Source organism: Labeo rohita, unplaced genomic scaffold, assembly GCF_022985175.1.
Source record: "Labeo rohita strain BAU-BD-2019 unplaced genomic scaffold, IGBB_LRoh.1.0 scaffold_377, whole genome shotgun sequence".
Taxonomy (NCBI): Eukaryota; Metazoa; Chordata; class Actinopteri; order Cypriniformes; family Cyprinidae; genus Labeo; species Labeo rohita.
The window spans coordinates 26,364-40,397 of record NW_026129295.1 but is presented as its reverse complement, the minus strand read 5'-3'; the positions used below and the strand labels follow the sequence as shown (position 1 = coordinate 40,397).

The 14,034-nt window shown below is 39.0% G+C and overlaps 1 pseudogene; it reads left to right on the top strand.

Moving 5' to 3' along the window:
* Positions 1 to 14,028, top strand: part of LOC127160531 (tripartite motif-containing protein 16-like) — a 33,860-nt pseudogene extending 19,832 nt beyond the window's left edge.
* Positions 14,029 to 14,034: the final 6 nt, after the last annotated feature.

Here is a 14,034-nt window from a genome sequence, read left to right as displayed (position 1 = left end):
CTCTGGTGAGATCTTGAAAGATTTAATTTGTTTTTAATTTACAGTTGATTTCTCAGGTGTGTGGCTGTAAATCAGTTGTTGCTGTCCTGTTTTTGCCCGTCTCTTCTCTTTTTTTTTTTTTTTTTTTTTTTTTCTATTCTTGTTTCTCTTTCCTTCTTGTTAACAGGTTTGTTTAGTCATGAAACTCTAGAGGGTGCAGGCTTGTAGGTCCTATACATGCATTCTGCAAACAGTCACATAATTGCTGCATGGCACAAAATTATTGGCCTCTGCTGATCTTGCAGTAGTCAATGTTGAATTGCAACATTGCAAACTTCCCCTCTTCCCTTTTACAGTGAAATTACAGCTGGGATGTTATTGGTGGAGAATGTGGTCAATGTTTTTTGTTTGTTTTGTGAGCAAATGCAAATTCTTATATTTGCACATTTAGAAAGCAAGACAAATTGTAACAAACTCGCTCTTCTAATGAGTGGAAGGCTCAAAGACACATCCAGTGCTGTACATTAACAGCTCTAATTGTCAACATTTAGCCACTGTTGTTAAAGTACACTATAGTTCATAATATTAATGTACAGATTAAGAAATCTTTTTCCAGTGCATTTTAATATTATCAGGATCTTTCAGTGCTATAATGTACGATTAAAGTCATTGCGTGTCCTAATTTCATTCAGCTAGACCACTGGTTCTACTTAGAAGAGAGCTCCATGAAAGAACTGTGGTCCGACTGACATGGTCTCTACGCAGTGTTCACTGCTCTCTACTCGAGTTCATTTATTTATTTTTTCCAGAAATCACGTTTTTTATTGTGCATTCCAATTAATATCAAACTGCAGTTAGTTTGTTTTAAGTAATAATAACTTAAATACAGGTAATATAAAAAATATTTAAAAATTTATTACATATTAAAAGTTTGTTTTATAGCAAAAGCAGATAACATTTCATCTTTTAGTTAAAAAAAACCCACTTGTTTGATCATTGTAATTTCCTCAGATGACAATACTGTTTACTTTAGCTGCATTTAGCTGCATTTAGCCACTAAACATGCTAACTAGCATGTTATTAGGAAAGGCAATTGCAAAGATTCATCAAAAAACCTTTATACTCACTTATGCTGTATGTAAAGCTGGATCACGAATGATTTGCGCGAACATAGACTGATATATGCAGATCGGGAGATGTGTTCCATTCACAAATAAACGTAATCCACTGCATCTTCAGTGGCTCTGATGTTGGGAGGAAATGACGACGAATATGTTCATTATTACATCCAGCAACACAAAACCCCAATCAGAGATATTCTTGTCTAACTTACATCAAATGCATTATCGACAAATTATATATTTTTTGCAGCGTTTTTTGTCAATAACGATAATTAACAACTTCACACTTGCATATAATAAACTGAGTAAAGGTTATGCGTATTTGGCGTGCTGTCCGGGAGAGGGCTCCGAGCTCGGTAATCATTCTCGAGCCCGGGGAGAGAGGTCCGAGCTAGGCATTTTAGCCCGAACCCAAAGAGGATGTCAGGGAAGTTGGTAGTTTTGGCAGTGGAGGCGAGGTTAATCCTCGGCGTCTGGGAAATCGTGTGGCTTGTTGAGCAGAGCAGTGGCCGCGATGGAGCTTGGCACTCGGCAGCGATGACTGGCAGGGAAGGAGTAATTTTGGGGCCAGCGGATTGCTGCAGAGAATCTGAAAATGGGTCTGTGATTATAATAGCAAAGGAGTGAACCGAGTGCTGTGAAACGAGAAAAATGATGGTAAGACTGCTTTGGTTATTTGTAGGGATTCTCTCGAGCTCGACTGGATAGGGAGCGTGATTGCTGACGATAAATTGGCCATGTTAATTATCTGTGCATGCTTCTCCTGAAATTTGTTAATAAAACATCCTTAAACAATACTTTGCTGAATGTAAAAAAATGACACTAAATGATACTGAAACCACAAGTAGATGGTGATAAGTGTCTGTTTCAATGAATGAAATGGTTGATTGAGTTAGAATCAAAGCAAGTTGACTGTTTTATGAATGGATCACTGAATAATTGGCTCACTCAATAAGTTCAAAAACAGATTAATTCAGAAAAGAAACAATGCAGTGTTGTTCTGAGACACACAACAGCTCTGCTCCAGCTTTGTTTGGAATTATTTCATTTGTAAAACAGAAAAAGACTGTTAAATGTGTCTAAAATGCAGCTCACTCGATTAACTTCTTATCCGTTGAACTGCCAATTTAGCATTTGCGATCATGCACACATGCTGATTCTTGTGTGATTTTACTTAAAAGATACCATTTAATGGTACTATAATGATTATAGTATTATATAATGATTATATAAGTACAACTATATAAAAATAAACAATAAAAACTCATACAGGAATATTTTTTCTTTCATTATTTGAATTATAAGGTATCTAACTGCATTCTAATAGGCTTCATCGTGCAATGTGTGCTTGGACTCTCAAGACATGTTTTTGTTTATTTTTTGCTAAGTCACTGACATGATAATGTCAGCTAGCCTGAACAGGGCAATTATTTCTGAACGGAACACATCTCTTACTATGCTGTCTTCTTTTTAAAGAACGTAATTTTTTTTAAAGTGGCATTTATCTTTTTGTTTTTTTAGAAATAAACTGCAGATGTAATGTAATATATATATGTATATCACTTTGCTATTCACAGGCAAGATAAGATTCTACTTTAAATGGTCCTCTCTGTACAATTTTAAGATGATCAGAATCTGTTAGATGGCCAGAGAGAAGGTTCAACTGGCAGAGCACTTGGAGGTAACACCGCATCAGTTTCTACTCGTTTACTGAGTGATGGTTTCTCTTTGTTCATAGAACTTCTGCCAGAATGTAGATTGACAGTTGTGGCCACTTCATCTGCACCTACATAGCCACCTACGGTACCACTTCATCCTCTTTTGTAACAAATTTCAGCACAGACCCTGTATTAAATGAAGCAAAAGATATTAGCCACTGAAGAATTACTTCTAAATAAGCAGTTATTTTTTGTTACAAAAAAATAAATAAATAAAGAGCAATCGGTTAATAAACTGTTTTATCAACAACAAAAAAGACAGTTACCTCAAATGACTATGATTTTATTAACAGAGTTGTCGGATTGATTTTACGGTCTCAAGCAATCAGGAATCACACAAAAGGAAATTAAGCAGGTTTACTATGATAAAACCATGGTTAGTTTTTGTAAGGGTTGTGATGTCCACATTTTGTTGAAGAAATGATGGAGGCTGTAGCATTTCTATCACAAAATGGTGGCAAAAAATGAATTTCATGTTATTCACTGCAGAGTGGATAACATGATAATTAATTGTTGATTATTAATTTGAGTCAGTACATTATAACGAAAACAATACCTTAAATAAATTAAGAGTATACCCTCTTCTCCAGACACCACTGCGCACACAGTAAAGAGTAACGCACTTCTTGTTCTGTGCGTTTTTTTTTTTTTTTAAATAATAATTGCTCCGAGCTGGAATAATGAATAGATTAAGAAGGTTCTTTCACTTGGCAAGAGAGAGGAACAGCCTAACATGGATGAAAATGTTAGTGTCAGGGAGGATTGATCACGGTCAGGGCTACTAGTAGGTAAGCCAAAAAGTTTTTTTCACAACTTGTTTATTGACTCGTTGATAGCAGTTTGCTGTGCAATATGTGCCGACCGGGTGCAGTCGGTTCTGTGTCTTCCCAGCTGGGTTTGGGTCCAATTTACAGACAGCGGTCGGGTCTGGGTAGTAAATTTAAGGCATTTCTCGGGTCTGCACGGGTTTGGGTCCCACCGCAGAACCTGATTTTACCAAGTGCAACATGTTCCTGGATCAACATCTTTGTTGACCCTGGAACAACATTGTGATTAACCAATCAGATTTGAAAAAACAGTTTATAGTTTTTGTGAAGTTTAGGTTTACAATCAGTGTTTGGTGCTTGTACCTCAGTGTCATTCATCTATAATTTCCTCAGATTTTAGGGATTACTCATGGGTAAGGTTAGGTTTAGGTGTAGGGATGTGGTCAAGATAAAATTTTTGGATTAAAATGTTGTTCCAGGGTCAACAAAATATGTTGACCCAGGAACACAACTAACTCAGCAAAATCAGGACGTGCGGGTCCCACCTTCAAATCAAATACGGGTCTGATTTGGTTCCATGCAACAAATTTCCGGGTGTCCTTGGTTTCGGGTATAAATTTTTGGACCTGTGAAGACCTCTAGTGTGTACACAATAATGTACTTTAGAGGAAGATCTCGTGCTCCCAGACATGCACATGCTTTGCAAGTGTCAGTCAGTGCAATCATTTTGTTTTCATCAGCATTGGTTTGAAAATCATATTACACTAGTCTGGATTCATGTCACTGAGAATTCAATATGAATATTTACAAATCTGAAATGCTGCATTTTCCAACAATAGGCCTACAATTTGTTGTGAGAAGCAGCAGCAGTCATCCAGAAGTGAGCAGAGAAAAAAGTACTCTCAGAAAATGTACAAATAAAGATAATTTTAGATGTTTAATTACTATTTGGAGCATTGGGATTGCTAGAAGAGGGCTTGATGAACTCATTTTTGTGAAAACCTCAAATTCAACCAAAACATTTTTCACTTCTTTTGCCTGTAGCTCAAAATTAGGCTGTGCGCATTCTGACTTATTTTGCCAGCACTGGTCACATATGATTTTATTTTCACCACCTGCGAACTCACAAAGAGCTCATAAAAGGCACTTTACCTGCTTTTTGCTCCACATTTGCCCACTGCTTGTTCCCTTAGTAAAATCATGTTGCATAGTGTTGAATCTTCCTGCCTTTGGTTAGTTTACAAGTATTTGGTCTGTGTTGTGTTCATATTTCATTCAGACAGCACCAGAGTTTGTTTGGAAGCGGGCAAAGACCCATCTTTTTAGCAGTCTCGGCCCGCTTGTTTGGTGTGTACCAGGGTTTTGGATAGCAGCGCTCACACTTTCTCAGAGAGAGTTAATTTTAATCAAACCAAACATGACTTGTGTGAACACACCCTGAGCCACACTGCTGACATGGTCTAATCACTAGCACACTCTGAGCACATGCGAGTTAATATATTCCTCTTATCGGTAAGACACATCGGTGCAATTTTTCATATCGGGCCAATACCGATATTTACATTCTTATTATATTTACATTACAAACAGGTATGTTAGAACAAGACACAAGAGTAATCTATAAGGCAGGCGAGGGTCGATCAGCGGTGAACACAATCCTAGGGACAAGGAAAATGGGTGTTCCAATGGGACAGGCTAGAGTTCATACGAAGGGTTGAGCAGATTCCGAATGACAAGGCAAAGGGTTAAATACCTAGTAGGGATTTACTAGGTGGCTCCGTACGGCAGCTAACACAGAGAAAGCTAAACCCAGTCCAATACTTGGAAAATTGCAAGAGGAAGTCCAAGGTTTATATAGAGTGTCTGATTGGATGCATGTGATCAGCGCAATGGATGATGGGGAACGTAGTCCGGGGTGTGTAATTAAATCAATGACTCACTCATACAGGGCTAGGCTGTTGTGTATCACGTGACAAGCATGACACATGGCCAAAGAAGTTAACAAAACTTAAGTAGTAGTGCAGGTTATTGACTTTAGTGTGGATGTGATGATTTTTTAATTTTTTTTTTTTTGTAGAGTTTCCAGGTTCTGTCAGCACCTCCTGAATCTACAAACATAGTTGACAATCCCTTCAATTCTGTCTTCTCTTTTGATGGCATGAAAGAATCTATCAGTCAACTGAGAGAAAAAATTGAGGATTTCTGTAAAGAGGAATTTCAAAAGATCTCTGACAAAGGTAAAATCCTGGAGATTTCTCACAAATTAGCCTCCATCATTTATGTGACATAGAGCATCATATTAGAAATGTATTAGGAATGGATGCAGAGAGTATTTTATATTTAAATATATGTAAATAACACTGTTTATATCTGTTGATTTTCACAGTCATTCTCACCAACATTGTTCCCAGGACCAGAAATGACTTCCTACAATGTAAGTGACTAAGAAAATTTGCAGAAAAACATCTCAGGTTATGGATGTAACCCAGTTTGATACTGTGGGAATTAATTTGTCTGAGAATCTGCATCTGCGTAATCAGGACTAGAGTGCATTACAACTTTAACCAGAAAAAGGGCAAAAGCAGATAGGGGCAACTGAGATAGTCTGCAAATATAATTGTTTCAAGCTTAAGTATAAACACATAGTATAAACACACTGTAAAGCCCTATTCGCACAGGATTAGTATTGTCTGGGGACCTCGTGTGATTTAGAAATTACCCCTCCACATCTGAATTTTGTGTGCCGCATTCACACGAGATAACAGCAGAGGTTCGTGGGCTGCTAAAGACCAGAGATGATGCATTCAGATCAGGAGATAAAGCAGCCCTAAAAACAGCAAAAGCCAATCTGTTCCCGTGGCGTCAAGCAAGCAAAACGCTTGTATGCACAAAAAAATAAATAATCATTTTACTGACAGCAAAGACACATGGAGCCTGTGGCAAGCCATTCAGACCATCACCGACTACAAGCCCCTGCCACAGGCCTGCGATGACAACACATCCCTCCCAGATGCACTCAATGAGTTCTATGCAGGTTTTGAAATGCAGAATGACACTCCTGCACAAAAACTACCCACACCTCCCAACCACCAGGCACTCTGTCTGTCTCCAGCCGATGTAGGGAAGACTCTATCCAGGGTTAACCCACGCAAGGCTGCGGGTCCTGACAACATACCTGGCCATGCACTGAGAGACTGTGCTGCACAGCTGACAGATGTCCTAACAGATATCTTCAACACCTCGCTGAGCCAGGCAGTCGTCCCCACATGTCTCAAATCCACCTCCATAATTCCAGTTCCAAAGAAGTCCCCTTTGTCTTGTCTGAATGACTACCGTCCCATAGCACTGACTCCAATCATGATAAAGTGCTTTGAGAGGTTAGTTATCAATATCAAAACCAGCCTTCCCAACACACTTGATCCGCTTTAGTTTGCATACCGTCCAAACCGCTCCACGGACGATGCCATTTCCTCCACCCTACACCTGGCTCTTACTCACTTAGAAAACAAAGACTCTTATGTTAGAATGCTGTTCATTGACTAAAGCTCAGCATTCAATACAATAATCCCTCAACAGCTCATGAACAAACTACACCTTCTGGGCCTTAACACCTCCCTTTGCAATTGGATCTTGGACTTTTTAACTGCAAGACCTCAGTCAGTCCGTGTCAGCCGCAACACCTCAAGCACTACCACACTGAGCACAGGTGTAGAGGGCTGCATTGGGATTGGGACCCAACGCAAATCTCGCGGGAGCGGGCGGTTTGAACTTTGCTGCGGGCGGGAATGGGCGGCTAAAAAAAAACACTGCGGGATCGGGAGGTAGCCTAGTGACATGAAGTTTATCATTGTATTTTGTTGCGAAGCCTAATGTTTATGTGTCGTGTGATGGTGCAACGTTTTTGATAAAAACGAAATTATATTCGAATGTATTGTGTGTTTTGTCTTTCTGTGTTCTCATAGGCTAGCTGCTTTCAGACATGCTTTCAGCACATTTACACCAGGACCAATCAAGCCTACGAAATACTTCAATAGCCAAAATCAAAGTATTTGAAGTCTAAAGAAACGAGCGGTAGCCTAAGCGTTTTAGATGTCCCCGATAGCCCAGGCTACTATTCATCTTCCCTACCAGTGCGTCAGAATACATGCAGGACAGGGAAAGAAACAAACATTAATCTCTTTAATAATAGCAATACAAGTACGTTTTTTTTTCCTGCGGGACGGGAGAAGACACAAAATCAATGCATCTCTATTATCGTGTGGGAATAAATTCTCAGAGTTTTGCGGGTGCGGCCTGGAGTGGACATACATATTGCGGGAGCGGGCGGGAGTGTAACACACACGTTGCGGGAGCGGGCGGTAATGGTCAGAAATTCGGCGGGTGCGGGCGGGAGCGGGATGAAGAAAACAGTCCCGCGCAGGGCTCTACACAGGTGCCCCACAGGGCTGTGTTCTCAGCCCGCTGCTCTTCACGCTGCTGACCCACGACTGCACTGCCAAGTTCAGCTCCAACCACATCATCAAGTTTGCTGATGACACAACGGTGGTAGGTCTCATCAGCAACATCGATGAAACACACTACAGAGAGGAAGTGGCACAACTGGTTGAATGGTGTGGTGCAAACAACCTTTCCCTCAACGTGAGTAAGACAAAGGAGGTTGTGATGGACTTCAGGAGGAACTCTGTTGACCACCCCCCACTGACCATCGACAGCTCGGCTGTGGAGAGAGTCAGCAGCACTAAATTCCTGGGGCTACACATCACAGAGGATCTCACCTGGACCACCAACACCATGTCACTCTCCAAGAAGGCACAACAGCGCCTACACTTTCTCCGCCGGCTGAAAAGGGCAAGTCTCCCTCCACCCATTCTCACCACATTCTACAGGGGAACCATTGAGAGTGTGCTGACCAGCTGCATCACTGTCTGGTATGGGAACTGCAGTGCGCCTGACCGCAAGACCCTACAGCGGACAGTGAACACAGCCGCAAAGATCATCGATACCCCTCTCCCCTCCTTTCTGGACATTTTCCTTGCACGATGCTCCGGTAAAGCCACCAGTATCATGAAGGACCCCACCCACCCCTCCCATCATCTCTTCCAGCTCCTGCCATCAGGAAGATGCTACAGGAGCATCAGAGCCCACTCTGCAAGACTGCTCAACAGCTTTTCCCCCCAGGCTGTGAGAGCTCTCAATTCCAACCACCTCACCCCCCTCTGTGACCTTATCCACAATGTAAACTGCTGAAAAACTCAAAACACAATTTTTGCAATTCTAAGTGTGCTACACACAGGTGAGTGGGCTAGACAAACCACCTATAGAAACCTCTTTTCTCTCTATGCACCAGACACTTTCTTATTAACACTCCATGTTACAAGGACCTAATAAGGACTTAACAAATGTTTACTTGTCAATGCACCAATCATATTGCACTATTTCACTTCTTAACCTTTAAATACCTCTTCTGCACATTATAATGCACCGTTAATTTGTAAACTACTTGTATAGTCTGTCTTAGGTTATGTGTATGTATAGTCAATTATTTATAGTATATATATAGTTACATGTATGGGTTAAAACAATTGTTTCTACGTATAGTGGTATGCATGTTCAAATTTATGTTTATTTATGTAGCACTGTGGTCCTGCGAGACACAACATTTCGTTCCACTGTATGTCCACACATGTAGCGGAATGACAATAAAGCTTGACTTGACTTGACTTGACTTGATAAGCAAAATCTGTGATTTTACTTGAATTTACTGACTTATCTCCCAGATATGATGTCAAGGCTTTGTGTATAATATATCATAAACAGAAGAATGTTCTTTACCGCATGCTGCTGTACATGTCATCCATCTCCATCTAATAACTCTTTTTGTTTTCACTTTTCTGTTCTCCTACTCTCTTGGGTAAAGCCAACTCCAGAAATAGAGCCACCTTAAGAATCAAAAAGTACTGTAAGGCTGACTCAGAGGGCTCAAACCAGAGCCTGTAATAAGCCTTCCAGGACTACAGGCATGTGGGGAAACACACAGAAAATGAGATAATATGGAATGCTTTATCACAGGGAATGCTTCATTCACACAGAGGGTCCATCACTGTGGACATAGCAAACTGAGACAGTGGCCACACGCATTTTAGGTGTAGCAGACGATAATTAACATACTGCTGATTCCACCAAAATTTAAGGAGATTCATTTCAGGGCATAAAGTTTCTTCGTGATGGGACCCAAGGTTTTAAACCGAGGTATCTTTCACACAGAGAGGGTACAAAGCCCTCTGCATGTAAACTGTTTCAGAGTAGGGATGGACAATATCTTATCATTTGCGATATACTGGTAAAAAATTTTCCCCACAATAACAACTAGTCTTCCTGCGATAATAACGATAAAGTCTAGTTGTTGACATATGAGCCTTGAATAACGTTAACTGTACTAGTGTGCAAGTGTGTGATGCAGTTTTGCATGTGTTTGAGCCTGTATGTTGTCTAACAAAGATATCATTTATTGACATGAAATCATACTGTTTCATAGTATTATAAAGGCTATGTCGATTAGCATTGCATTATAAATATACTTTATCCTTATAAAAATACCCAAGATTGCTTGAAGAACACAGCCAAACCATATATTGTAACAATCTTATGTTTATTGTCTTCAAGTTTCCTTTTATCTGCCTTTTATTCAGCTACAGCGATAACTGGATTAGAGATTCCTGAAGCGTTGTCAGTATTATTACTATTACTATAAAGCATATGTGGAGTTTCTGCGCAAGGGCACCCTCCGGCTTCTGAATCAGAAAGAGCTTTATTGCCAAGTGTGTTTCACACACAAGGAATTCGTCTTAATGTTAGGATCTTCCAGTACAGAAAGTACAAACATTTAATTCACATTCCAGTCATTACATTACATGTGTACTCAGTACTGCTCACAACACCCTATTTTAGGTAGAAATATGAAAGATAATACTTTTCTCTAAAGAAACAGGATTTCCCTGAAGTATCGTCATTGATATCGTTATCGCAATAAATACCAGAAATTATTGTAATAATTTATTATGCCCATACCGCCCATCCCTATTTTAGAGGGCTGCACAATAGATGGAACCCCAAAGGTATCACATTGTGGTGGCAGAAATGAGACCCAACAGCCTCTACTGACCTACTTTCTGATATTTTCTTTTTTTAATATACATTATGAACACAACTGTGGTATTTCAAACATACTGATATAGTTTAGACAAGCAGCGAAGGCGGAGCTATGTTTCTGGTATCAGTGAGCGAGGAGTGGAGTGTTGTTTCTCTTTAGCTGGGACTGGGTGATTGAAGGGAAAATGGATGCGGCCAATTAAGTTCTTGAGGAAAACCTGCGTCTCTCTGCTAGACAGCTGAAGATGGGCAGGTCATTCACCTTTCAACACGACAATGACCCTAAATATACTGCCAAACCAACAATTATATGGCTTAAAGATATTATGGTGAATGTCACAGAGCCCTGACTCAAAATCTGTGGATGGATTTGAAGAGAGCTGTCCATTGCCACTCACCACATAATTTGACTTAACTTGAGCAATTCTGCAAGGAAGAATGGGAAAATATTCCCCAATCAAGGTATGCAATGCTAGTACAGACATAAACAAAAAAGATGTCTGTAATTAAAGAAAAAGGTGGCTCTATGAAGTATTAAATCAAGGAGCTGATGACTTTTCCGACCCTGTTATTCTAGTTTTTTTTTTTGTTTGTTTTTTTTTTAATTTGCAGAATTATTGTTTTTCATTCATTGTTTTTATGTTGTCAGACCAAAATTGTAAATTAAACTGGAAAAGTTATTTGGAATGGGGTTTGATTTCAGACTGTATTACAAATAAAGTAACTATTTCAATTCAATTCAGTTCAAGTTTATTTGTAAAGGGCTTTTCACGATACAAATCATTGCAAAGGAGCTTTACAGAACGCTTACAATGCTTAAACATGTTTTTTTTTTTTTTTTGTTTTTTTTTTTTTTTTTTAAGAAAAAGGAGCTGTTGACGCTTGTTTAAGTTCCTATTTATGACGTCACCTGACCACATAATTGGCCGATAGAACTACCATGTTTTTGCACGTTTCAGACATAGGCTCACATAGAAGCATTCCCATAGTATCAATCTCATGATGTAACATTGAGTTAGATGTCTGTAATGAGTTAGTGAGGTAACTCACTAAGGGTTGTTCATGTTCTTCTTGTAAAAGGTGAAAGAAAATGTAATAGTTTTATATTTGACCATGTTAATGGTTATTTGAACAGGACATCTGGTGAGCTATACTGAGACACTGCTAGTACTTTGAACAGACACTATGAAGAGTTAAACTACTGTACATCAAAAGATCTGACAGATTTATAATTCATGAATGTCATGTGTTCTGTCTCCATCAGATTCCTGTCACCTCAGTCTGGATCCAAACACAGTGAATAAACATCTCCGTCTATCTAAGAAGAACAGAGTGATTACTGGTGCTCACAATGTCCTGCTAAATCCTGATAATCCAGACAGATTTGATAGATATATTCAGCAAGTACTGTGTAAAGAAAGTGTGTGTGGACGCTGTTACTGGGAGATTGAGTGGAGTGGCATATTTGGTGTAGATATATCAGTGTCATATAAGAGCATCAGCAGGAAGGGAGGCAAAGAGTGTTTGTTTGGACATAATGATCAGTCCTGGAGTTTGTCCTGCTCTCCTGACAGATACTCATTCTGGCACAATAACATAGTGACTGATCTCCCTGTAGTGTCCAGTTGTAGAATAGGAGTGTATGTGGATGAGAGTGCAGGAACTCTGTCCTTCTACAGCGTCTCTGACACAGTCTCTGAGCCTCATCCACACAGTCCAGACCACATTCACTCAGCCACTCTATCCTGGGTTTGGTGTTGGTAATAAATCATCAGTAAAACTATGTGAATTATCAAAATAGATTAGAGAGATTCAGCCCATAATACTTTTAGCTGCATGATAACACAGTAACAAGTCAAGTCAAGTTTATTCATATTGTGCTTTTTACAATACAGATTGCTTCAGCTATACAGTAGTAAACAGAAAACATAATCAGCATTGCATATTTGTTTAATCAATTCAGTCATTTCAATTATAATTACAACTTCTGTTTAAACTGTAAAGCAGCTTTGCAGATGATATATCAGCATTATACAGGTTGATTTAGTTCAGTTATTTGTTTGTTTCAAGCATAGCTAGCATAGCTAGGGTGCAGTTTCTCTCTGTAGAATCAACACAGTCTACTTGTTACTTTAATTTACTGCATTAGGTCAATGTTTTTGTAAAAAGATATTAAAATGTAAAGCAATCCCTTCCCCTTGGAGACTGGCATAGGCAGTGCCAGACCAGGCTGAGATCACAGAATTAGGGGTTGTAGTCTGTGTAGCAGGTTGAAATCATGGAGGTTCAGACTGTACTACAAACAGCAAAAGTCTGGCTTATTGCATGTCATAACATATCTGCATGATGATTTTGCACCTCCATTAAGTTGTAACCCCATAAAATGAATAATCACCAAAACAATGACATTAATTTGTGCTATGTTGGGAAACTACTTTATCATTTTATAACATTTATGTCACTTTCCATCCCAAGTTGGATAATTCCTTAATTCCTAAATAATTCCTTACTGTGTATTGTACTGTATATACATACACATCTAATATGCACTATAATTCAAGTCTTTTGAAGTCATTCAGTTAGATTTAAGTCATGTCATATGTCCTGTATTTGTCATGTTCAATTATTGCAACCCTTCTTTTATTTAGTGAATGTATTGTTTTTTGTGTATCTTTTGTGTTTTTATTCAGTTCACAACATTATTTCAATAAGTCTTAATTTAAGAGTCTGACTGATATATACAGAGGAGATCAAAATTAAAGAACAACGTACGGTTTCCTAAATTTCAAGGTCACTGCTTAGTCACTGCTTCACTGCTTAATTTGAAGTTATCCTAACAGGAGTAGAAGGGCAGTTTTAAGCATAATTTCATAAATTGATTGTATTCTGAAGCACAGTATAAAAAAAAACTTGAGATATTTTTAAAAAAGATGAAAATTAGAGAACATCTACAAGATATTGGGGGCCTATCATACACAACGCAAGTGATTTTTGCTAGTTTCAGCCCGACGCAGTAATCATTTTCATGTCCTATGCCACGTTGTTTACATAGCAAATGCATTTGCGCCCATTTGTGCGCCCATGGGCGTGCTGATCTGTAAACGAGGTGTGTTCAGGCGCATTGCTATTTTGAGGCAACTAAAATAGACTGCGCCATTGATCAACTAAAACCTGATCTAAAGTCAATGGCGCAATATTTTTTTGTTATTTAAAGAGCGTGTTAGTAATATAGTGTAATGTGGGGTTTGGGCTTTGGTTCATGTTCATGTTTTCTTGTCTTTTATTTTGAAGTTTTGCCAT